General features: G+C 42.5%; 1 protein-coding gene across 1 annotated transcript in view; it reads right to left on the bottom strand.

The window, feature by feature from the left end:
• DYNC1I1 (dynein cytoplasmic 1 intermediate chain 1) overlaps positions 1-15,682 on the bottom strand; it is a gene marked incomplete in the record, with an annotated part of 184,853 nt that extends 169,171 nt beyond the window's left edge. Inside the window, 1 exon segment of the mRNA XM_021388558.1 lies at positions 15,455-15,682.

Genomic DNA, 25,017 nt, shown 5'->3' with positions numbered 1-25,017 from the left:
AATAGTCTTTATTAGAAAACTGCCTTTGTGAAACAAAGTTCAAAATAATGCTTCAATACTTCTCATGCACTGAAGCTGATATCCTTAAACTTTCATCAGCTTCAGCATCACTGCTAGACTGTAAGTTACAGATCCACAGATTTTAAGTACTTGAATGAGATCTGCCCCGAGCAGTGGAATGTATCTTAGATAACTAGGAATTTAACTGGCAAAAACTGGAAACCTGGTAGCTTTGCTTCTGCACAAGCCTTGAGCGACTGCAATCCCTGCATCTCCTCCCATCCCAAGGCACAGCCAGGCACAGGCCACCAGCCCCTTTGCAGCACTGGGATACATACAATACCAATCCTTTACTACAGTTCTCGAACCTCACCAATGCTGAAAAAATTCATAATCTGAGTCACAGATAATTTAACTATTCTCTAATATCATAATCATTACAGGCTGTCATCTAACTGTATCAACACTGATTTTCTTCTTAGCACTTACTTCAAAGACAGTCCTGACTAATGCAGGCATTCATGGAAAGAGTTAACTCTGCCCTTGACCACATCCACCACTGCTACTCAAAATCAATCAGGTCGATGACAACATCACGTATCTGCAATGGAAGTCTACTGCTTGCTCGACGCATGGGAAACTAAATGGCAGCTCTCCATTAATACTAATGAGAACTCCATCTGCATTACTGCCTGGGTGGGTTGACAACCAGAAAGTAAATCTATATGGTAAAAATGATGTGGGACTTTCACTCGTCATCAATTGCTCTGCAGTCATAAGCTTCCTTCTCTTCAAGTGATAAAAGCATAATTAGCCCATGATATGGAGGACATTGCCAACAAAATGTCACCTGCATTTTAAGTGCAGTCTTGGCCCCAAATGTTTTGTTGTCTTCACAAGCATTTTCCTCTAACAAAAAAGGATAAAATGTGGAATGATACGAGGAAAACATTGAATGCAAACAGCAGGCATAGGAGTAGTGCGAGGCATGCTGAAGGGGCAGCTGTGTGCAGAACACACCACTCTGCAGTCCAATACCCAACTGAAGCCCACCAGCAAGAGCTGCACCCATCCTGCCCAGGGCCACCACAAGTTCTGCACCCACTACAGCTTGCTGCTCATTCCCACAAGGGACCTGATTTCCTTTCCCAGCCCAGGGCCTCCTGGTTCAACCTACAACACAAATGGCACAGCCGAGACGGACCACAGAGCGCTCTAGCTGTACGCACGGTGGGTGTGCTAGCTGTATGCAGAGGACCACCTGTTTTTTATTCCTCTACTGCTGATCCTATTCATGATGATACTTCAGATATTGCTCTGAATCTGAGAAAGAGAAATCAAAATTCTCAGAACACTTGCATTTGATATTGATAAAACTAAGCAGCAGCATCTTCAACAACACTAATCTGTACAATCACTTGGCATCAGCTATTTTTCAGGTGAAAAATGCCAGGAGAAGGATCAGAGCTTTTTAATGATGGTGCAAGCAATATTTTGCCTAGCCGCCTGCTCAGGATTTGTAGGTGTCTCCTGGATATGGCTGAAATCCCATTTGAAGCCATTTTCCTAATCTGTTGCGCACATTTGAATTCTGATTATGAAGTTTCCCCTCTGAGCCCTTTGGACTAGTTAGAATTTTTGCATCCTTTTAGTTCTGCAGTTTGGCAACAGAGAATGAAATCCTGTTTCTATGCAGAAAATATGCAAATGCATTTTAAAGCTCCTAACAGAGACCCGGAGGGTTTGGCATCCCTTTCAAGCTGTTTGTCAGATATCAATGAATAGCTTTTAAAAATTCATTCCCCTAATGTCAGGGAAGCTAGCTTTTCCCCTGATTTAGGCATCAGCTACTTAGTGTCTGGCCCCTTCTTTACAACACTCCAGTCAGGGTGATCAAATTCTATTATAACTTTGCCCTATTTTTTACAAAAGCAGAGCTTACATGCAACAAAGATAATGTATTAAATTTCTTTCAAAGAACGTCACCAGTTTTGAGTTACAGAAAGAAAATTCATCTCAAGTTACTTTCTTCCTGTCTGCAGTCATTCTTTAGCCTCCTCAAGCAGCTTATCAACCTCCAAACTTGCCATGTACAGTTTCAGCACAAATGGAGCACCACGCATATGGAACCACCTTTCTCAGATGTCAGCAAGGCAGCAGTTAGCACGGAGGCAGTGTGCCGACGCGCTCATCACTCTGCTTGGCATCAACTACGGAGTTAACACTCTGTATTCATTACTGGGAATACATTCCTAATAATTGTCATTCCGTGTGCCAAAAGGCATGCCACAGGAAGAGAGATAAAGGCAAGCAGTAAAAAAGGATTTACTTTTCACATTCTCTGTGGTGCAAAACGACAGCCCAAGGCTTATGGATGACCTCAGCTTCCCCAGCCCAGAGGATCCACTGGTCAGAGGGAAGCAGTAAGGAGCACACTTTGTAGCAGAGCCATTAAACCATCTATCCGAGAAGGAACACATAGGATCAAACACACTGAGCACTGCATTAACTGAAGAAATAGTTCTCACAGCAGGGCAGCAGCCTAGGGCTCCTCTCCTCGAGGGAAGCGCATAATCTCAGATTCAGTTTTATTTTATGTGGCCCAGGTAACCATCAAGTGACACAGTTTCTAAAGAAGAGTCCTTGCAGCCCAGACCAGCTAACAGCCCAAGTACTGAGACATGTTCGTGAGATGGGGCTGGATGTGAGCTCTCTTGCGCAGAGCACTTGCCTGCACTTCCTACACCCAAAGGGAATTCTCCTTACTTTGGGCCACTGGATAAAGCAGTCTGCTCCTCCTGGTATGAATTTTAATGAAACTTGACTGTTGTATTTCAAAATACCAGTTTTCCCTGTATACATCACGTACGCCCTACAGTCCTCTCTCAGGCTGGGAAATAAGGGCAATCCCACTTACACATGACAGGGCCACCTGACCCCTCATCAGGACAGCACCCAGGCATGTGCAAATGCAGCTCTGAGGCTTTGAAAATGGCACTCTTGGCCTTCACCATGCATCATACTCCTCTTGCTACATCTGCATGGCCCCAGCATCGATGCAGAGGTATCCTTACTATCAGTGTACATATGGAAAAGAGAAACCAGGCATCCTAGAATATGATTCTGCTTTGCCTAAAGCGGATGTCTAAACGAGGCCCCAGCGCCACTAGTTTCCCCCCAGTGGTGATAAAGGGCCCTTGGTTAGTAGTTAAGTTCTAGAAATCTCCATTGTAAATGTCTCAAAGAGGTTGAGAAGAATCCTGTCCCTGCTGTCCTCCCAGCAGCTCTTGTTACCCTGTCACACATGAAATAAGAGCTTTGGAAGGCCAATTACATTAATCTTAAATAATAACGGTGTTTGTGTAAACTTCTCTGCTATACAGAACATACACAGAACGACTCCATCCGCTTCTCACACAGGTGGTTACATCTCATGACTATTTCCTCTGTGACAGCAGTAAGCACATAAACATGGAAGATGCAAATAACAGTGTTCTACTCTTGAGCTGACTAAAATCCATGTAAAGTCTTGTACAGGTACAAGCCAATAGCCATTGCAGCTCTACAGCAAACTACAGGACTTTTATTAATGATCTTTAATCATAGTATTTGAGCAGGTATTTTTTATGAACCGTTTCTATGAACACTTAACAGCAAGAACAGCCACAGGATCTGAAGAGGTTTATTACAACTGCAGAGCTATGTCATGGATACTTGCAAGAGTAAATCCGCAAAGCTACAGAGATATATACTCGCAGACTTGTCAGCTACACTCGGTCCATAGTTTGGACTGAATGCAAGAACAAATAAGCACAGAGTACGCAATGAATAGAGTGAAAACAAAGCCAAAGATGATGACAGTGAAAAATTTTATCAGCAGAAAAAGAAAATAAGTATTAGATCTCTCTTCTCTTGACGTCTGTACATTTTCCTAGAGTATCTCATCTGTACGCCATTGCCAAGCTCATCTGAAAAGAAACTTCAGTTTCCCAAGCTAGTAGGAGATGAAAAAGCCTGCAGACTTTATTGCATTTTGGCACTTAGGGGATTTTTACATGTTGTTCATTTAGCAGGCTGCACTGCAGAACCACATTCACCACTTCATGAGCCTCAAAGTCGTTTCTCTTTGTGATTATCTCCATTCTGATTATCAAAGAGGTTCATCAGACATTGTTACATATGGCATTAGTCAGCACATACAAATAATCATAATTAATTGGTTGGTTAATACACTTTTCTAAAATAAATAGGCAAGGTGTATTACCCGTAGATGTTTCACATTTAAATGCCTTAATAAAAAGCTTTGGACTCTTGAGTCCAAAACCGCAAAATATGTGCCAACATAGATAGAAAAAAGAAAAAAGAAAAGAAAGATAAAGTATATTGCACAAAAAGATATACTACTCAGTTACTTTTGGTTTTAAAGAACAGCTTTTTAGAGTAGGAGCACTGTTGCTATTGAAACTATTACAAGCGGAGTTTTCTACTGGAAGAAATTACTCATTTCTACCATGCATGGACCACATTCATCTCTCTTCTTCAACAAACACATTTCCTACAGTTATGAGTATTATACATTTTTACTGTAGACAACATTCCCATGGGATCTACATGTGACTTTTACAAGTGGAAAATATGTATTCAAAGTATGAAATTCTACAAAGCAGATCAACTTCTTTGGTCTGCAAGAAACCAGAGGGAGCTACTACTCTAGCATAAATGCATTCTAATCAGTGATATTCATTTGAAAATAATGCTTGAAATATGCTTCAAACAGGCAAGAGGGGCTAGAAATGTTTTCCTGACAGCAGTTTTTAAGTAAATACATGAGCACCTATCTCACCATGCATTACAATTTGCACTTGACATCAGTCACATAACCCAAATATTTTTGTTAGACAGACATATCAGTGTTTACGAGATCACAACAATGAGCAAATATTTGCAGATGCAAAATCTCAGCACTTGCAGTATTTTTAAAATTCTCCATTATGATGAATGCAGAGAAACTCCAAGTAAAATTGGAGAATTTTTTTCTACATGACCTTGAGGCAAAGCAGGCAGGCTTTTAACACCGCATCTGTGTATTTACCCATAAATAAAAGTGGCTGTTAGGTGCTGGATTTCAAGGAACATACCATTTTTATCCTTCAGCTTTTCCACAGGTTTCTAGCAGGTGGGCAAAGGTCTTGTACTTTGTTCTGTGAAGGTTTGCAATCACAGCATCCGGAGCTTTGGTACTCTGCTTCCTCCTTGTTGCTATGCAACAGGTCAGTATATCTCCTGCCTATTTATTTTAAGGCTGACAAGGTAGAAGATATGTGCCCACAGCTGCTTAATTATACTTCCCTTATAATCTATTACCATATAATCTTTTCACTCCTGTTCTTCCACAGTAAGAACTCTTACAGCAGAATTATGGGGTCCCTACACAGCAGCATATAAGCAAAGCTCTTCTATTGCCTATTCTTCAGGCACAGGCCTTAGTGGTAATGAAACATCACCTGCTCATCACCTCCTTCTCTCATGCCTCCTTATCCTCTTAAATTTACCATAACCTTTTCAATTCCAGCAAGCATAGTTCCATGGAAGAGTCATCAAGGTTGAAGAGAATAAGTTGCTGGCAACAACCTGCTGGAGGTAAGAAAGAAACACACAGCATTCCAGCTAGGACTGCAAATAATCTCACATGCTAACAGGTCGCTGTTAGGACTACATACTAAGAGGTAACAAAGTTGCTTCATAGCTCCTATTAAATATCCTCTCTGTATATTGAGTTAAACAGAACTCACTGGATGTACTACCTCAAAGAAAACTAGACTGTAAGACAATTCTTCTAAATCCTTCTATCTTCCCTCAATAAACTTTAAGAGCACAGTTACAGCAATCTCAGGTATGGTGCTGAGAAACGATCCTCAATAATCCAACATATACTGATTTGTACCTCCCAGGATCCAACTCAGCAATAGAGCCCTAGTTACAAAGAGTGAAGTTTTTTAATAAAACCATCAGCTGCATGCATAGCAACATTTTCATCTCGTGGAATACAAGATTTCTGGGTATTTTTGGTCATTTCCCCCTCTATCAGCTTCTGCTATCTTTTATTGTTTGGTTGTATACTATCTGTTCTATGCTATCTTTTGGAAATTTCCCAGCTAACTTCACTGGACTTGACCTGGAGGACTTGGCAAGATACTTCAAGAAGTTTCTTGATATTCAAAGAAAACCAAATGCAAGTGATAAATTGGTAGGATTTTAGAGTCTACAATATGAGAGAGATGACAAAATCTTATCCACAAGCTGAAGATCACTTGTCTAAATTGAAAAAAAAAAAAGAGCTCTATATTTCATGTTAGTAATTTCAATTCATTTTGTATACGTCTTTTTACGTAATAGTCATATTTCAGTGACACTGGCTGCAAATAGATCTCCACTTCTTTACAACCTCTATAGAATATTCGGTTCTACACAGATCTTCCTCATAACAGTACCCAAGCGTCTCCCAGGAGCATAGCAACACCCAAAGTAGAGCTGCACTTCATGATGTCTGTTAGTCTCTCCCGGAGTGGAATGATGATTCATTTTCTCCCTCCAGCAAACATTTCAGATATTAAAACACATACTTCCATTCCTTATTGGGCAATGGAAGTAAAACAGAAACAAGAAATGGAAATAAAAGTGACCTCTCTGACATTTCTACCCTCCTCTTGTAATAATCTCAGTAGTTTATGTCCAGCAACCTGATACTTAAAGCCATTTACCCAGACATGAAAAATACATACTCTAGTCTCTGCTCCTGGACCCCATTATGACAATAGCCAGATAGATATCAAAGGTAAAGGGATGCTGCTGACATGCAGGTTTTCTGGAAGACTTACCCAGATATCAGCTCTTTCTTAAAATACTTTGCTTTGCAGGTGATGTTTTTGAGTATATAATTAGGCTAAAAATACTATTCACCAATTTAATCTCTGAAAGCAATACTCCTAAATCTTTAGAAAGATTTGGATTGAGGGAACACATCTGACTGTAAGAAATACGTAATTTCATATGATTTCTCATCATTTGTAGGGAAGCAAAGTGGAAGGAACACTACTATTCCTCATGTACTTGCCAGTGTCACTTCTTCAACTGTAGTAACAAAGCAACATGAACGACCAGAGCTAATCTTAGCCAGTCATCCCTGTTCATACATGGGAAAAGACAGGCCAAGATAAAAAGAAGAAATTATAAATGCAGATATCTAACAGCATATTTCAAAAGGCACATAAGAACTGCAAAGAATTAGTACGTGAGAGGGGAAAGAGAACCAAGTCCAGCACTGGGAAGGCTTGGACCCTCTTTGAGGTCACTGTCCATAAGAAAATTTTGAGATTGGAGATTTAGATCTGAAAACAGTCAATGAATTTTAATAAGCTTGACCCAGAGAATATACAATGTGATATTAAACCGAAGAAATATTATTTTGTGATATTCACTATGATCGGAGTGCTTAAAAGATTCAGCCAAGTTGAAGGGTGTACTATGCTCGGTGCCACAGAGACAAATTGGAAGAGACTCTTTCAGTCTTGAGGTAGTTTTAATTCAAAGAGTGCAGTGGAGGAAGGATGAGTCATTCCATTTTTGCCTAGGAAAAACTAAGGCAAATTAAGGCCAAGGGGCTAAAGCCTCTCAAGGGCTTGTTACTACAATGCTCAGCAAGGCCATTTTAGGTCATCTGATCCTATAAAGATCCCTTCTTCATCCCAGCTTCTTACAGATGCCCTGGACTGAGAAGTCATCATGATGAGCAAGCTATGCCAGCAGCATGAAGCTGGTTAGACACTCCATGCCTCATTACTCAGCCCTGCCAGAGGACAGCTGCCTCCACTCAGCTTGCACAGTACACAAGCCCTTCCCAACAGAAGACAGAAACTTCTCCTTTCACTAAGGTGAGACAGATCACCCCCATGTTTTAGAAATCATTGACGAGAAAGAGTCTGCAAACCAGACTTTTTATGTATCTTTTCCATGATTAAAGCAATCCACCCAAACGGGGGAAACGTTTATTTTCAGGAGAATTCATCTTTTGTTGCTTGTTCATTTGTTTGTTTTCCTTGAGAAGACTGAAAGCCACCTCCCTAGAGCAGCTGTAGGCCAACAGATGAGAAAGACTACATGTATGGAGAGTGCTTTCTCAGCCACTGAAGATACTTTCTAGTAGTTTACTCTCTGCAGAGGAAGCAGATACAAGAAAGTGAATATTAGTCCCTAACTGAGGCCCCTGGGTTCTAGTCTTTGTTTCAGGGTTAGTTTATATTATACCCGATGACTGTTTAGTTTAAAGTACAACACTGTATTTAGTATCCAAAGGCCAAGACTTCTCTTGCAGGATGATTGATGCAAAGAAGTGAACAGTAACTTCTCTTCTTCCCACAGGTGTTGTTAGGTCCAAAGAATCTTTAACATTTATATGGAGCAGCTTCAGGGAAATACTGGGAGGGCACCTTCTGCAGAAGGCATATAGCTTGCTGATTAGAGCACAGATGTAGGCAGCATGTTGCCCAAGGAGGCTGTGGATGCCCTGTCCCTTGAGGCATCCAAGGCAAGGCTGGATATGGCTCTGGGCAGCCTGGTCTAGTGGTTGACAATCCCACATGCAGCAGGGGGGTTGAAACTAGATGTTCATGATGATCCTTTTCAACCCAGGCCATTCTATGAACAACCTTTTTAAGCAAAAGCAAAAATTACCTGAGACTCCTTTACATTCCTGCAGGTCTATCTCCCTAAAACCAGGGCATACTGAAAGAGGGAGCATGCACCGTAGACCAGAGCTCCGCATGGAGCACAGTCTGACAAATGGGCTCAAGAAATGCAAAATGCATCAGGCAGCCAATGAGAGAAAGACTGCAGATACTCAGGCTGTAGAGTCTGGGGGTTCAAGGGTAAGAACTCTGAGGTGTTATTAGAGACTTTATCTAATTCTAATGCTAGGTGACATCTAAGCAGAGATTTTGAGGATTGCAGTTTGGAAATTGTTTCTTCACCATTTTGTCAGTATGATTTACCTGAGTTTCTCGGGCACCATTACAGCTTTGAATTTGGGGAACTCAGGTGCGCATCCCAGGTTCAAGATGCTGCACGTCTGCACTTGAATTCAGGCTTCCTACCAAGGCAAGTCTGGCTGCAAATGAACTCTTCTCTCCCATGCACCAGTTGCCACCAGTTATCTTCAAAGGAAAAACTCAGTAACTCAGCACTGTAGATGTTTTTGGAAAATATATCAAGTTTTACTAGTTGCTTTCAAAATACGGGACCACTGCTGGTGTGCAGGGCAGTCAGAATCAGCCTGGTCACCAGGCCTGGATTTAGCCACATCAGATGGTGAAGACTTTAAAGTCAATACTTTTATTGACTAATCCTAGTGTTAAACTATATGACAACTTTGTTTGAAAAGATTTATATTTCACAGTGACTGCTTGATAGTTTTTACTTCCCTGTCCTCTGATTAATTGATACAATGTGAGTTAACATCAGACGGTCTCATACATAAAGAAAAGGCTGCTGCGGTAGGTTTGAGGAATGTTAACAGTAAAGCTGCAAAGACATGTTTTTTTTAATCTTAGCCCCTTCCAGAGAAAATAATCTACTGCTGTCTTTTGAGTTTTATACTTTGTACAAGAAAAGACCTAAAGAGCAGTATTTTTGTAATTATCAGATAAAAAAAAAGTACTGAATTTGCACAGTGTCATTTTATATTTGAGGAGGGCCATGCAGGCTGACAAACCAGGCTTGCCCGTTTTTTTGTTTTGTTTTGTTTTTGCTAATAATCAACTTTCTGTGAAAAAGAAAAATATTGTGGGAAATAATGGGACAGTTTTCCCACGGGCTCTTTCGGTACAAACAGAGAATGGGATCACTGTTTTTTTTGTCTCCAACACAATACCCTCCTACCCCATCAGCACAATTTTTTTTTGTATTATTATTACTACTATGGAGATACTGAAAGGCAGGAATACAACATTCACAGGCTGTGCCAAGAGCAGCAGATTACGTACATGAATAGCCAACTGCACACTAGGGGGTATGATTTAGGTCAAATTTCTTACTTCACTCCAAAAGGTTATAGATTTTTAAGCCATTCATTGTTTAATGCACCACACAGCTTGCACCCATGCTCATATACAACATGAAATATCTTTTCACAGATTTTTCCAGAAGTAATTTGTTTCCCCAGGCAATGAAGACAGGCAGAAGTTGATAGTCTGTAACAAACTGCTATGTGTGTAACAAAGCTTTATGGGAACTGGGAGCTCAAAAAAGGGCAAAGAAAAAAGAATTTGTTTAGGGGCAAATGGAGATCTGAAATCCTTTAGGATTATAATACAAAAGACTTTCTGGTTCAGCAACTGCTCAAAATGTAACTAGAAACAAATTCACGAAAAAAACATGTCATACAGCTTTGAATAACGTGATTAATGAGAACGGTGATTCTCTTGCATTACTTCAAGAGAAGACAAACATGTATTATGAAGCTAGTCACATGAGTTCAGATAATCCCCCAACTTTGTTTGCGCTGTGAGAATCAGAGAAAACCTTTTAAGAGCTCAGTCAATGGAACAGTCTTTAAAGCAGTATGGATAGTATAGAATACAAGGGGCCACAAGATTGAATCCATAAAGAAAAAAAACACGGATTGCTATTTTGCTACATATTTTAATTTCCTCAAAACATACAATAGTAATCATTTGAAATGTCTATGCCCCAATTACCAAGTGACCTGGTAACCACTCTGATCCTAGCAGTGGTGGCCTAATGTGCAAAACATGAAACAAGGACATGCCTTGAATAGTATGGATTTAATACCACTTTCTATGCACTTAAAAAGATAAGATCTGTGTTAATGGATACAGAGCAGAAGGGCCAAACAGTTTAAAGCAAGAGAGATCCATATTTTCCCAGCAGGTGGTCTAGAACCTCCTGTGAGTCATTCTCAGTACTAACATAGCGTAGTTTGGGAGACAGATTTTGCCATACAATTCAGCCTGAAAATATTACACTTGTTCATTACAACAGGCTTGAAGATATGAAGATACACAATACCCTCTGTTACCTTTATCCATATATTTAACCACATTGGGCAGTTTTGTTTCCTTCCGGTATTATAACTCCCCATTGTTCAGGTACAAAACATGCCATGTCTTTCTGCCGGACCGAACTGAAAAATGAATACTTGAGGAGTGGGATTTGGAATTACTTGTACTACACCATAAAAGGAAGGAAGAAAAGAACAAGGAACTAAAACCAGGTCTCCCCCAGAGAGAGGTGACAAAAGAGAAGGGAAGACCAGTGAGGAGGGAATCAGTACTAGCAAGAAGGCAGAGAAATGTAAAGAGGAGAAGATATCAATGGAAAGAAAACCTATGTCCTTCAAAGACTCCCTGTATAATTGTTTTCTGCTCAGGGGCAGTAAATGAGCCCTCTCCCTCTGCTGAATTCCTCATTAATTATTCTAGGACCAAACAGGGACAGTCAGAGAGTACCTGGGGAAGGTGCAGCACAGGACTGAACCGGCTCCATAAAGGATGTTTGTATCTTGGGATACTAAACCCTAGACTCTCCAGTTCAGCCACAGCAGTGAGTTAAATATGAAAACAGACTAACACGTCCTTTTACTCTAAGATTAATGGCCAAGAATCACAAGAGTCATCTGAGCAATGCTCATTCATCAGGTAACATGGTTATCTGCATATGGGTAGAAGCAGCAGTTACACAAGACCTCTTCCAAAGACTGTTAAGTCAATGCAGTTGCTCTTGCTGACTTCAGTAAGAGCATGGAGATACCTCATGGCCTTCAAACAAGGTGCACTGCTGATTCCTGGACTCACTCTGGAGGCCAGATTCGCCCTCTGAGTAATCACAGAGATGCTCCTGAGAGGACCGAGTCCTCTGCTTGCAGTCCCCGCACAAAGCTCAGCGTGGCACCATGCTGTGCCACCCTATGAACACCTCCAGCTCCACACCTTCCATGGCTGCGGGGCACTGCCCCATGCTCATCACAATTCTTCTGCCTCAAAGCAGCAAACAAGAAGTGCTGCACATGGTGAGAGATTCCTCGTCTCTATGAGATCTACACATAAGCCTGCTTCCAGCTTCCCGACATTCCTGCCATCTGCCTGGAAGTAGCCATTTCTCAGAAAAGTTGGCAAGCTTAAGGCACCTAAAATGAACAGTGTTGGAGGAGCAGGCTCATGTATACTGTGTACTGCCTTATTTTGAGTGCTCACAGATGGCCAAGCGAACAACAGCTCCCAGTGTCATGTCTGAGTAAAAAGAGCTAGCGTGGTTTTAGATGGATAATTACCAAATAGTGAAAGGGACATATTGTGTCTATATGAGACTCAGACAGAGCCGGTGTCTCCCTCAGGCTGCCTTTGCAGACTTGCAGACACTTTCCCCCCCCAGGATTTTTCATATTTTCTGTTTTTAAGCTGTGTCATTTCTTCATTACCATTTCTTCCTGCCTATGTAGGTCAGACGTGCAGAAGACCACACAATCCCTTGTCTGGAAAGCAAGCTCCCCGACGGACATAAGCGTGTATTCACCTGTATCACTTGTGTTTCTCTGATGAACTAAAGCTACGCTGGCTTATTTTAGCACAGCTTTACTAATATCTCTATAAGGTGCACTTTGCTACAACACTCTATCAGTACTCCTCCTGGAAAATGTCCCTTTTAGATACACAAACTAAATATATGGTCATTATGGTGGTTTTTTTTTAGTGAAAATATGAAAATATCAGATGAGCACTGCACTAAGGCAATAATGGCTGGCAGTGGCTGCAAAAAGCATGAGACCATACCTTTGCAGAGGCCAATATCCCCATGTACCTCAGCGGGAACTTCCCTCAAACTTCTCTGGAAGTTAAAGCCCAGGGATATACAAGTAGGATCTTAGGGTGAAGATCCCACCACCACCTCCGAGTAGCAGCTTGCTTTGGCACCAGGTATGAGGCTCTGAAAGATTCCTGATTATTATCTCTATTGTTAGTCAGACCGAGCTCCTGAAGGAGCTCAACAAGGCTCTGGGGACACAGCATCAGTTAATGAGCCTGAGCAGTCCTAGAGAGACTGTGAACATATTTTAAACCTCTGTGAGTGGAAGTCAGGTCTGAGGACTTGAAAGATCCTGTATAATTACTTGAGTCGTCAGTGTAAGTTGGTGAAGCTCCAAAAAATGGCATATACACCCTTTCCCTCTATGCCCTTATCTTTTTTTCAGTTTTGCTCCCTTATCTCTTTCCCTCCCTGCCCACTGCCGAGCACACTGTAGCAGTGAGACCTTCACCACGGTGCACTGCATCACTTCTATCAAAGCAGCTAAGTTCTTGGTGCATCACTTTGAGTACTGACACAAAAGGCAGCTGCTCAACCAAGGCTTTTATCTGTGAGAGATGACATAACAGGAACCCAAAGCCGGAAAAACACAGACTGGAAAACAAACAAACATTTTAATGAAAAAACCCAACAACCAACCAACTGAAAAGCCATCACAAAGGACCGCACCAAACTGCCTTTACTTCTATAGAAAGAGTCGGCAGATCAGATTTGTAACACCTGCAGGATCCAAAAAAACATTTGCCTGAATGCTGTTTGAGTAACCAGAGTCTTGGTAATCACTGCATGTGCAGGGTATGGCTTACTGCTGCTCTTTGAAGGAAGATTCTTCTCTTGAACTGTAGATAGGAAGAACTGCAGGTAATGCGCGTTTAGGGTAGACTACGATGGGGCAGAGGCAGGGAGAGCTAGGAAAAATCTAGCTAATCCAACCCTAAGCAATCTCTTCCACCTTTGCATACCTGCTATAACACAAGGTCCTCAGAAGTCTATTGAATACCAAGGAAGAAGGATAGCAAGCCACAATCATAGAATTAGCTAGGTTGGAAAAGACCTACAAGATCATCCAGTCCAACCATCCACCTATAACCAATATAACCCAACTAAACCATGTCCCTCAACACAATGTCTAAATGTTCCTTGAACACCTCCAGGGTCGGTGATTCCACCACCACCCAGGGCAGCCCATTCCAGTGCCTGACCACTCTTTCAGAAAAGTAGTATTTCCAGTGCTCACAGCAGTCTGCGTACAGAGGAGGAGGAGCAGAAGGGGCAACACAATTTGTGTTTTCATAGATTACTAATTGATGTTTCTAGGAAAACATCACAGAGCAGTTAATGACAATGACACTGAGTGCTCCTGGAGGCATGCCCCACGGCAGGGAACGAATACAACTGCATTGAAGAAAGACATTCTTGCTGCAAATTATAAAGAAATTATAGTGAGGGTGGATGAAATTCATTCTAAGCGTGAGACTTCTGCTAGAGAAGTCCTCATAAATGAAAAGAAAGTAATAAAAGGAACATAAATGAATCAGAAAGGAAAACACGTAACTTCATCCCATTAACAGTGAGAACAAGTGAGGCACTTCACCAAAGCACATCAGTAGCAATGGCAATGAAACTTCTCCCAGAGGCTCCACTAACACCATCTACCAGGAGACATGCATAGTGCTGGGCTTTGCATTTCCATTTGGAAACTGATTTTACAGCAGTGTGCTTCATAACATTTAGAGTAATTTCAGAGGCAATTCAATGTCCTCATGTGGAAGCAAGGAGTGAACAAAACCCAGTGTGTCAGGGTAAATTATGAGGCGCAGTGCCAGAGCCATGTGCCAACTTCACGTCAGGTCTTTGCATTTCATGCCTGCTGTATTAGAAGGCTGCATTGCTCAGTTTGGTTATAAGCTTTATTTTATGTGCATTCATAGCTGAATTTTTTTTTACTTTTTGTCAGTGTCAACATCACTGCAGAAACACGCTTTGCTCCAGTCAGTGAGAGAGGGGCTTTGTCTAGGAGATGCCACGGGGCCTCCCGCTATCTGCTGACCCAAGGCATTCCGGGGGGATGTAACTGTAATCACACCCTTTTGACAACGTATAGTTGACTGCCAGCAAAAAAGGCCTCTCACTGATCCCACCATCCTCTGACCCTGTCCGGCAATCACCTCTGGAACTGGAAAAGATCTCATTCTCCATCTATACTATAGCTATGGACTTCAGCAAACCCTCTGTTGCTCACGCTGCGCTAAAAACAAATTAAAGGCGGAAAACTTTGTTTTTCCTCCCTCAGTGTTAACCTCCGCGGCGCTGAGGCTCAGCGCAGGCACCCGGCGGCCGTCCTCACCGCGGGCCGGGACCCGAGCAGGTGCGGCGGGTCGGGGTGCTGCCCGCTGCCCCACCTCACCCATCCCCGGGCGGCGCTGAGCGCGTCCCGCAGCGGCTGGCTGCCCGCCGGCCCGGCACCCCGCGGGAAGGCGGCACCCCGGCGTTCCCCCTGGCTGCCAGCGGAGCCCCGCGCACCACCGCCGCCGCAACAGCAGCAGCGCGGCCCCGGCTGGGCCCCGCAGCGCCTTACCTCCGCCGGCGCCCGGGTGATGCGGAGCGGCTCCCGTTGCCGCGCAGCTCTCACCGAACCCCGCAGCCCAAATGGCCGCTGCCGCCGCGGCGGTGCGCGGTGCCGCCCGTTCCTGCGGCAGGACCGCCGCCGCCGGCTGAATGTGCTGTCTCACGCTGGACAGGCTCCTCCCGAGAGCTGCCGCCTTCCTCCTCCCGCCCCCTCCTCCTCTTCCTCCTCCCGCGCGCCCCCGGCAGCGACACCCCCCGCCGCCGCCGCTCGGCAGCCCCGCGGGCGGCAGGCAGGGCCGGGCGGGGCGGGGCCGTGGGGCAGGTGGCGGCGGGGGCTGCACCGTGGGGTGGGGGCACTAGGCCCGCTCGGGGGCTGCCCGCCCTAGAAGCCCCCTTAGCTGCTTCGAGGTCCCCTCACTGTCACCTCCACAGTGGCGCAGTCTTCGGCCCATAACAGCCCAGCCACCAGCTCCATGGCACCTTAACTATCACCCCTGTGATGGCCTCACCATCGTCTCCTGCACAGCCCAGCTTCGTATCTCCCTCACACCAGCCTAGCCAGCATCTCTATCACAGCTTAATCATCACCCTTAAAGCAGCCTAGATGTCACCCCATACCTGCTTAGTCACTACCTCCTCTGACACTTTGGCATCAACTCCATTGTGACCTGGCCAACAGAACCATAGAATCCTGTGATTTGGAAGGGACCCTTAAAAGTCATCTAGTCCAGCTCCCCTGCAATGACCATGGACACCTACAGCTAGATCATGTTGTTCAGTCCCATCCAGCCTGACCTTGAATGTCTCCAGGGATGGGGCATCCACCACCTCTCGGCACAACCTGTGCCAGTGCCTCACCACCCTTATTATAAAAAACTTCTTCCTTATATCCAATCTGTATATCCCCTTGTCCTATCACAACAGACCCTGCTGAAGAGTCTGTCCCCTTCTTTCTTATAGCCCCCCTTTAGATACTGACAGGCTGCTCTCAGGTTTCCCCAGAGCCTTCTTTTCACACTGAACAGCCCCAGCTCTCTCTGTTTGTCCTCATAGGGGAGGTATTCCATTCCTTGGACCATTTTTGTGGTCCTTCTCTGGACACGATCCAACAGGTCTATGTCTCTCTTGTACTGAGGACTCCACATCTGGATGCAGTACTCTAGTTGAGCCCTCACCAGTGCAGAGTAGAGGGGCAGGATCGCTTGCCTTGCCCTCTTGGCCACATTTCATGCAGCCCAGGATACAGCTGGCTTTCTGGGCTGTGAGGGCACACTGCTGGCTCATGCCCAGGTGCCATCCATCAGTACTCCTTAAGTCCCTTCCAGCAGCGCTGTGCGCTATCCTTACATCCCCCAGACTGTACTGATTGGGCAGGCTGCCATGGCACAGGTGCAAGACCTTGCACTGGGATTTGATGAACCTCATGAGGTTCATCATGAGGCCCACAGCTCAGCCTGTCTAGGTCTCTCTGAATGGCATCCCATCCCCTGGGCATGTCGACCATACCACACAGCTTGATGTCATCTGCAAACTGCAGAGTGTGCATTCGATCTCGCTGTCAGTGGCGTTGATAAAGATGTTAAAGAGCACTGGTCCCAGTACTGACCCCTATGGGCCACCAATTGCCACTGATCTCCATCCGAATATTGAGCCATTGAGCACCACTTTCTGGGTACAATCTCACAATGAGTTCCTCATCCACTGAACAGTCCATCCATCAAAATCATACCTTTCCAATTTGCTGAAAATGATGATGTTGTGGGGCATGATGTCAAAGGCCTTGACAGCAGTGAGCTCCTGCTGAGGCCCTGTCTCATGGAGGAGGAAAGGAGAGAGCTCCAGAGCAGGTGGACACTGCCCATCTTTCGCAGTGAGATGAGGGCATGTCTTACCAGTGGTGGAGGTTTCCTTTTGGTCCTGTTTTCTCATGATACTCTGTGGGAACAGGGAAAAGAGAGGAGGGCTCAGCTCCTTCCAGCAGCACACTGGCTCTTCTCCCAGCATGGGCCTGTCCATCTCCTGTCCTGAAATGTGTCCCTTGAACCACATTTGGTATGTTTTAGTGGAATGCGCTAACTCCAGCCATTGCCATTCCAGGTCCAGAGCCTGTCCTGAGAAGTGTGTGGTATATCCAGGCCACCCAAAAAACATCAAGGATTTGCATCTCATTCTGTTCATGTCAGACCCAGATGGACTGCACCTGGCCAGGAAATTAAGAGCCTTGAAGAACAATGGCATCCACTGAGGATGAAGATATGGTGATGAAATAATTGTTTCTCAGTTTAATTGGAGTTGAAGCAGAAAAGATTCATGTCTTGCTCTCCTGTAATATTCATCAAAAAACATCATCTGCTTGTACAGCCTGGGGCATGTGGAAGGAGTCTGTTTTTAAAAGCATATTTGGAAACATTTCACATTTGGGGCAGTTTGTATCTCTTTCTGAAAGTAAGGCCCTTTCAAAATCACATACTCAATTGAACTTCAGAAACTGGTTGCTTTCAGAAGTGTTGGCCTTGATTTCAACTTTAGCATAAATCTCCTGGGATTTGTTTGGATTTCTTTGGATTGTGTGCCGTTTGCAAATTCACTTCAAACTTAGCTGATTCATTTAAATTATTCTTGACTGGTTTCTAAGAGGGCTTTGGAGTCATTTAGTACTCCTGAACTGACAAATCAGATTGGTTCCCAACGAGGACTGATGAGGATCTACATACACATACAACACAGCATCACATGGCATAGCATGCCATCGTACTGTATGACAATATCAAGCATTTACTGGGCATGAACAAGTACAGTGTCTCTTAACTCTGTCCTTTTGACTATGCAGGTCAAAAACCTACACTGTTGTAGCATTTTCTTAACTATTTCATATTAAGAAGCCATAAAAATAGCATTATTAAGTACTATTTGTACATCATAAATAAGCCTGTAAAGCAGTTAAGTCCTACATTTTTGTTAAAAAATGATAGCATTTTATGTTCTATTAACAGCTCTCATAGGAATTTATTTAAAACACACTGTAAAGCCCTGTCCAACAGGACACAGTTTTGATACTTGTTAAAAGTGGCAGTATTTGCTGGGGTGGCCCACTCTTTTTCAAGTATAAAAATGGAACATCAAAATGGAAATGTCAAAGGAAAAGTGAAAACAAACTAACACTCACAAAACACAATGATAGATCCAGACAAAAGCTCATTGAATGGTGGGAGATTGCGTACAAAAGAGTTTGCAAAGAGCGTCAGTGGCCCCGGTAGCACAAAAAATACACAGCTTCTCTTCAAAATTATCTACTGTGAGCAGATTTGGAAGGAAGCAAGTCTAGCTCTATACTTTTAATAGGTGATCCCAGAATTGACAGAATTTGGGAACATGAGAAAAATAGGCAGCTAGTCCATTAAATAATTATCTGAAGGAATATCTAATTTCCCTACAAGCAATGCTCTGTTCTCTTTGACCTCATTCCCACCACTGTCTTCCGTAATTTTCCACAACATAAGCTCTTGTCATTTTTGTTTATTTCTTGTTTGAGGGAGGAAATTTGTATCATAACTAATTTTACAAAACAGGGATAACATCTTTATATTTCTAGACAATAAATGATTTTTTTACAAAAAATCATCATAATCAATGATGTCTTTTTAACAACACTTAATGAAAAACATTCAGTCATTCCAGTGCACCACAGGACATGTATTAATTTTACATTTTCCCATCGAACACAAATCCATAATATTATCCAACTCATTATATGCTGCCAGCAGGCATTATGTGATTATGTATCAGCCTTAATTACCAGGTGAATGTGCAGTAGGGCAAAGTTAAGATTATTTTTAAAACTTTAAAGTTCTTGCCCTGTGAATTCAGAAGGTAGTATTTTAGCTTCAAATTACATAATTAGATCAACAGAGGGCAAAATGATTAGCAATTATGCACACCTGACAAGCTGCTTTCTCTCCAGCAGAGGTCAGTTGTACACATACACACTAACCATGGCAACATCTAAAGAAAAATTGGAAATTAAGGGGAAGTTTGGAGCTCATCACAACCTACTGATTGCAGGGGAAAAAAGTCTATCCATAAAATTACAAAAACACATTATTTGCCTGTCCCCCCTCTTCTAACTTACAGAAACAAGTAAATTTTAGAGGTTTCTGTGAGCATTTTGTGAATATATATGGTTACTAGACTTGAAATGTCCAAGGGAAACAATTTGACACCATTTTGTTTTGAAGTTACTTTATATATGGTTGTTCACGTGTAAGTTATTAATGAAGATAGGCTTAAGTTGCTCTGACAACCAATAACCATTTATGGTGCAATGTGAGACAAATAATTATCAGTGCATTATATTCCCCTCCCTTAGGCACCAGTAACTCCTACTTCACAAAGTGCAGTAACGGAGTATAACAGAAGTAGGCAAACCCTCTTGCTAGTTTGTGCCACAGGAAGATTAAAAATTAATTTCAAAGCCAACATTTCCAGGGCTTAATGCAAATGATGCTACCACTATTTTTCAGACACTTCTCATGATAGACCTCTGCAGATAATTGAGGATGTTACAAAATGCCTTGCAGCTTTTCAAAGGCAGTGGATTAAACAAAGGATCAAAAGACGGAAAGAAAAAAATCAAAGCGAGCCTTAGAAAAATGTAGAATATCACTTCTGAAGTCAGGTTTATTGTTATGGCACTAATGTCACTGTAGGGCACTATTACACATGGCTTTAGAAATCTTCTCTTCACAGATGAGCTGGTTGCTGGTCTTTCAGGAAATACATGGGCTGTTGGTTAGTATGAAAAAGTTGTTTAAGGAGAAAGTATTTGTCAACGGTTTACGGGCGTTCGGCCCGATTCCGTGACGAAGGGGATGGGGGACCCACAGGCCCACGTCCCGGGAAAAGGGGAAAGGGGAGAAGGGTAGGGAGATGGCCCTGAGAGCAAAGAACAGCGGCAACAATCTGAGGAGAAACAAACTAATTTACTAAATAAGATATCGGAATGCAAAACAACACACTATAATACAATATAATTACAATTTAAGCTGATAAATCCAATACAGAGAGAGAGAATGTCCCAAAATCAAGGTAGGCCTTACTCTACTACCGACGATAAGACGGCTGGAGAGCGAGGTGCTGCCGGGACGAGAGACGGGCGGAAAAGGGACCAGGTCTCGTGATCTGCAAGTTTTTATACTGCGAGCTTTTATCTTTTCCCTCCGGCTGGAAATGGTAACAGAGGAGAAAAGTACCGTGGGGACTGTGGTAGTCCTTCTCTTCTGAGAACCAGGTATATCCACTACATGATGTTATGATGTGGAATACCAATAACCGAAAATCACAAAACCATGACAGTATTGGAGAGCTTTTCTTAACTGTTTGCTAAAAGCGGTTAGCTCTCCAAGCTCTCCAAGCAGATCACTGGGTCTTGGGCTGAAATTGCTGCAAGCTGGGATAGTCTGAATATTCACAGTAGGCACTAGTACATAAACAATGGATTTAAAGATATCTGGCACAAAGTCCCTAATAGTTCCTCCAACAACTGATTTGCAATTGATAGATTACCATTTCCTAGATCTTTGCTCAAATACATATGCAAAGCTGAAAAAAACCCTTTAGTATGTTAAAAAGAACAATTTTTGCCTTGGAAAGGAGTGGCAAAATTATGAAATGCAGTACACAAAAGTAGAAGGCATGAGGATATCTCTGACAGATGGATGAGTTCCACTTTGGTCCAGACTTGGGTTATTCTTCGAAGATATTGCACTGTTAGAAACAATGATTTTTGCGACAGAATATTTTCTAAGCCTCTTTTCTTATTTTGTTCCTCACTTTCCTGCAGCTCTGTCACCGAAGAGATTAGTTAGAAGGACAGGTAATAACAGTTTCAACAAAGTTGGACTTTGGGCACCCACCTCTATGGGCACATGGCTGAGGCACCTGGAAGATATGAGGTACTGGTTTCAGGATTTGCGGATCAACCTGGTTGCAGCGGCCCACGAGATGCATTGGGTACCTAGCGTAGGAGTAGCAAGGCTGGAACAATTCATTTTACTTTTGCTGCTCTTTGAGCAACAGAAAAGGAAATGAAGGAGAGCTAAGAACACAATGAATGGCCCTTGCAAGAGGAGAAAATGTCTATGCTCAGACAGAGCAGCTTCTCCCACAGAATAACCCTTATTTATATGGGTCAAGAGAAAGAGTGCTCTTCTTTCCATCCTACCTCCAAAAAAAAGAAAAACAAGCTGCATTCATAATGCTAACTATGTATTGTTATCGATATACACCCTATATTTGCTCTTTATGTGAGACTATAAATTCTTCAATCTATCTACCAATAGAGAAGATAGTAGATTCATCTATCAACTGTGATTGAAAACGCTTGGTAAACTGTACTACAAATGTTAAGTGATAATAAGCACCAACTAAAACAGCAATTAACCGGAAGTTAGATCTACATTTCTTCATTAATATTAATTAAATTTAATTAATTCTACAAATTAATTAAAGGAAACTTAGCAGAGAAATGCCAAGAAGTATGACAGTGGATTAAACCTGGTTCTCAAGGTAAAATTCATCCTATGGAATCCTACCCTTTCCGTAAAAGATAACCACCATTCTCCAAGAAATTTTTTTTCATGTCATCCTAAAACTGAGCAGTACTGCACATCTGAAATAGGAATCATGGACATGGCTTCCTGTTTGAGACTCTGCCCATTCAAACACAGCATTACCCAGGCTTCTGTTTTTGCACTTTTAACTGAGGCATGAAAATGGTACGCAAAGAAGAAAAATCTGGAAATTTAACTACTACCTTTTCAAATTGCAAGTGCTTGCGAAGTAATGCAAATTGTTCATTTTATTTGAAAAGGTTTGGTGTACTGGGAAGAGTTTGGAAACTTAGCAGCAAACCAGGCACTTTGGGAAGGAACTGGGAGTTGCTGAAAGACACTTTCCTGAGTGGAACTCGGTGGCCTCTAGAGGAAGAACTTCAGACTGGAGGAGTTTTACAGTGTTTTGTTACAGCTTTGTGCTCTGAATTACTGAGGAAGTTGCAAAAGGAGAGTTCTAGAGCTCATATGGAGGACTCAAAAAAGAAACAGGCTTTTGGAGTGGGATTGGATGAGTGATTTAGGAGGCATACATTGAAACACTCTCTTTACAAAAAAAAAAAAAAAAAAAAGAGCACTCCAAAAATAATGCAAACCAAAGCAAAGAACTAAATGGGTGACTCCACTCAGGTCAGTGTCAAGTTCCTGATGACAAAGGAACTCGGTCAAAAGAAGAGAAATGGCTCAATTTATAGAAGCATTGGCAGCTTGATCTGCCAATCTTTACAGATTTTTACAGTAGTTCTCTTCTTTTTGCAAAATCCTATCTAATTTCCCCACATTACCTTTGGTTTAAAATCCAGTCCTTTGTATTTGATTAAAACAACAGCTTGCATTGACATAAACATGAAAGGGTACGACATTTCTGTATACAATTCCAGAGACCTACTAAATATTAACTTAAAGCTTAGCTTTACCAGTCCAAGTTAGAAACTGCTGTACATATGAGGTGCTCCATGAATTTAACATATCATGGAGATGTATTAAAATGTATGAAACCAAGTAAGCCTTATTTTTGATAACAAGCTGAAACTTATGGCAGATAATTCTCATAACTGAAGGAAGCAGAAATGCATTCTGGAGAGAAGTACCTAAAAAAAAGTTTTTCTCTAAAATGTGTCTTTGAAACGTTCATTATTTTTCATACTTCTGCCCAAGACATTGCTGGCCTCTCTGCTATGCTTTAACCATGAATTGATTTGACTATTGGTGTAAGTTAATTGAAAATTGTAGCCTAAATATCCCATTTACAGAGACAATAATAGGGACTAATTATAGAGATGATCTGGATCTCTTTAGAACTGGCTATTGATGTTTTAGTGCATGACAAAAGTTTTCAAGCGGTGCCCTAGCTCTGAGTTTATGCTATATATAGCATTTAAATATGTCTTTTATGTATAGCTCTTCTAATCCATACCCGCAGCTTGTTGACAAGTAGGTCTGCATTTTTTGCTCGCTCTCTTGTTTTCCCTGACTTGAAGTCCCCAGATGAGGATAAGCAGCTATGCTTGCCTGAAGGCCTGGATGGCACTCACAGAGGGAAGATGAAAGCAGCAGAGAAATATAACAACTTAATCTTCTTAAAAGAGGATGGATGATAAAACAGTTCTGAGGTGGAGCTTGTTACACTGCTTTGAATCGCTGCTTGGTTAAGGGAATTTAATGTTGCCGTGTGTGAGCGTGATTATTTCTGCATTGCTTCTGATCCCAAATAGCTGTCAGTGTCTAGGATTGTAGATGGGTATTTTTTTCTTATTTAATTCTAAAAATAAATAGTGGAGGAGCTGGGGAAAATTACTACTGAATGTGATGAGCTTTCAGACGCAGTAACCATGTTAGTAAGGAAGCCTCAGGGAAAAGAGGGCAGCACACAGTGTTCCACCAACACAGTGCAAATTAGCACTCAGCAGGCAAGTGGTCCTCATACCCAGGTCTTTGCAAAATCAAATCACTTATGCACATCAAGACAGAGTTAGGTGGCTGCCTCCAGGTAACCAAAATTAATAACCTACCTGTCCTAATTCATGTCCAAGCTGAGAGCTGCATGTCAGCAGAAAAAAAAAGGTGAGATGATTTGGGATCCCTCAAATTGCAGATGTGAAATTAGGCAGGCTTCTAGCACTGTTTTAGATATTGTAGTACGTGGCAATTCTTCATCTTGACTACTTCCCCACAGTTTTATTGCACATCCATCTCCTGCATTGACATGTCTGTTCTTGGTGTGCAGTTTGATTCAGACATTTTTTGGTCTGAGGGATGCCTGTATCACCCTCATGTATATGTATGTAACTGACAAGTATCCTCTAAGCCATCCCTTGTGATGTAGGCATTTCATGCCTGCTGCCCTCCTCATGCATAACCCAGCTATGTGTGCAACTAGAATAACGTCCTTGGGGCAAGAATGAACTTTGTCCACTGGTAATAAAAACTCCTGCTCCACTCTGCTTAGCCTAGAGGTAGGTGAACACCACAGAAGAGATGGAGGCAGCATGGATGTTTAGGATATCATTCACTAGATTGGTATGAAGCTAATATTTTTTAAAGTAAATAGGGATTAAGGTGAGTTCAGGCCCCAGATGAACTTTAGGACTGGACAGGGTCAAAACAAGTGGCTACGCAATATACACGCAAGGGTCCAAGAACAATAGAGCTAGAAAGTGAGAAGGGTCTGAAAGGGATTGGTGCATTCCTCCTTTTTCTCCTATGACTGTGGGTGGACGAAGCCACCCCTAAGCCTATTGGGGCTGGCAGCAGCAGAGACAGAAGTCATTCTGTGAATAAATGTCAGCAGTAACAGCACAATCATTCTCTGAGCAGTGAAAGGAGAGATGGTGACCTTCAAAGATGAAGCTGTTGTGATGTCAGGTTGAGGCATCCCTCTAGCATGGCCCAGATGATGCCAAGTCAGGGACAGGAGGAGGAAAGAAACCATGTCTGTTTCCACCCAAGAAAATGGAGATATCTG

The sequence above is a fragment of the Numida meleagris genome, chromosome 2 (assembly GCF_002078875.1).
Source record: "Numida meleagris isolate 19003 breed g44 Domestic line chromosome 2, NumMel1.0, whole genome shotgun sequence".
Taxonomy (NCBI): Eukaryota; Metazoa; Chordata; class Aves; order Galliformes; family Numididae; genus Numida; species Numida meleagris.
Note: the sequence above shows the minus strand (reverse complement) of the source record. Positions and strands in the feature narration are given on the sequence as shown.